Raw genomic sequence first — 2,615 nt, 5'->3', positions numbered from 1 at the left:
CTCAAAAAAAATACATAAAAAACAATACTTCAGATAAAATAAATAAAATTATTCCTCATCGAAGGCCTTAAGTAACAGAAATAGTATGTAATCCTTGAAATGTACCTTCACGTGATACATCTCGTCATCATTGATAAACAGTTAAGATAGTAATAATATTTCCTAATACAAATAATGAAATATCATATTGATGGAATCATTTTACTAAACCTGAAACTGAAATTATAGCACCGATGGCTCCTGTTAAAGGTCATGGGCTATGATTCAAGAATTAATAAAGCAATTTGACTAATTAAAAGTAAAGAAATAATTATATATGAAAGTGAAGGACCTGTATTTCCTAATAATGTTAGTAGTAAATGTCCTGCAATTATATTAGCTGCTAATCGAACTGCTAAAGTTCCTGGGCGAATTACATTACTAATTGTTTCAATGCAAACTATAAAAGGTATTAAAATTGCTGGAGTTCCTTGTGGCACTAAATGGGCAAATATATGTTGAGTATTATTAATTCTTCCATAAATTATAAAACATAATCATAAAGGTAGGGCTAAAGTTAAAGTTAATGTTAAATGACTTGTTCTTGTAAAAATATAAGGAAATAATCCTATGAAATTATTAAATAAAATTAATGAAAATAATGATACAAAAATAAAAGTTGATCCTGAGTGACTTGATGGCCCTAGTAATGTTTTAAATTCTTTATGAAGTGTTAATAAAATTGAATTTCAAAATACATGGTAACGTGAGGGTATAAGCCAGTATACTGATGGAATAATTAATAATCCTAAAAATGTTCTTATTCAATTTAATGATAAATTAAAAATTCTTGAAGAAGGGTCAAATACTGAAAATAAGTTAGTTATCATTTTCACTCTAATGATTTAGTTGATTTTTGTGAAACCAGAGATTAAGGTGATTTAGGAATTATTGAATAATAATTTATTATTCTAAATAAAATAAAAGTAATTGAAAAAATAATAAATAAACTTAATCAACCGAGAGGGGCTATTTGTGGAATCAAAAAATATTAAATATTTTAATAATTTTAGTTTGACATACTAATGTTATATTTTACCTAATTTTTTTTTTCATTAGAAGTAAGTGCTAATTTACTATTAAGTGGTTTAAGAGACCAATACTTGCTTTCAGTCATCTAATGATGAATTTACTGTATTTGTAATTCATTTAATAAAATGATTAATAGGGATACTCTCAATTACAATTGGTATAAAACTGTGATTAGCACCACGAATTTCAGAACATTGTCCATAAAATAAACCTGGTCGATTTATCAAAAAATTAGTTTGATTTAGACGACCAGGAGTTCCATCAACTTTTACACCTAAAGAAGGAACTGTTCAAGAATGAATTACATCTGCCGCAGTTACTAAAATTCGAATTTGAGAATTTATAGGTAAAATTACTCGGTTATCTACATCTAATAATCGAAATCCATCTGTAGTTAATTCATTTGTTGGAATTATATAAGAATCAAATACCACATTTATAAAATCCGAGTATTCATAACTTCAATATCATTGATGTCCAATAGTTTTTAAAGTTACTGAAGGTTCATTAATTTCATCTAATAAATATAATAATCGTAAAGAGGGAAATGCAATAAATAAAAGTACAATAGCTGGTAAAATTGTTCAAATTATTTCAATAGTTTGGCCATGCAATAAATTTCGATTTGTATAATTATTAAAAAATAATATAAATATTAAATAACCAACTAAAGTAGTAATTATTACTAAAATTATAAGTGTATGATCATGGAAGAATGTAAGTTGTTCTATAAGGGGAGAGGCACTATTTTGAAGGCCAAGAGCAGCTCATGTTGTCATTTATTTATAAATATTCTAATAAAAGTAAAATACTTTATATATGAAGCTTAAATCCATTGCACTAATCTGCCATATTAGAAATTTGTTAAAATAGGCAATTCAGAATATCTATGTTCTGCTGGGGGTGTATTTTGTAATCATTCAATTGAAGAATTTAATTGTATTGGATAAATTACTTGTCGTTGTGAAATTAAGCTTTCTCAAATAATAAATAAGAAAAATAAAATTCCTAGTAGTGAAATAGAAGACCCAATAGTTGAAATTACATTTCATGTAGTGTAAGCATCTGGATAGTCTGAATATCGTCGAGGTATTCCCGCTAATCCTAAGAAATGTTGAGGAAAAAAAGGTTAAATTTACACCAATAAATATAATTAAAAATTGAGTTTTTAATCATTTTGAATTTAAAATTAATCCTGTAAATAAAGGGTATCAACGAACAAATCCTGCTATAATAGCAAACACAGCTCCTATTGATAATACATAATGAAAATGTGCAACTACATAATAAGTGTCGTGAAGGATAATATCAACTGATGAATTAGCTAAAACAACTCCTGTTAAACCCCCTACTGTAAATAGAAAAACAAATCCTAAGGTTCATAATATAGCCGGAGAATAATTTAATTGAGTTCCATGCAGTGTAGCTAGCCAGCTAAAAATTTTAATTCCTGTAGGTACAGCAATAATTATAGTTGCTGAAGTAAAATAGGCTCGTGTATCAACATCTATTCCTACTGTAAATATATGATGTGCTCATACAAT

General features: G+C 26.9%; 1 pseudogene; it reads right to left on the bottom strand.

Annotated features, from left to right (window-relative positions):
• Window positions 1-1,700: 1,700 nt before the first annotated feature.
• Window positions 1,701-2,615, bottom strand: part of LOC118736194 — a 9,342-nt pseudogene continuing 8,427 nt past the window's right edge.

The sequence above is a fragment of the Rhagoletis pomonella genome, unplaced genomic scaffold, assembly GCF_013731165.1.
Source record: "Rhagoletis pomonella isolate Grant_MI unplaced genomic scaffold, Rhpom_1.0 Rhpom_scaffold_00003, whole genome shotgun sequence".
Taxonomy (NCBI): domain Eukaryota; kingdom Metazoa; phylum Arthropoda; class Insecta; order Diptera; family Tephritidae; genus Rhagoletis; species Rhagoletis pomonella.
This window is presented reverse-complemented; position numbering and strand designations above follow the sequence as displayed.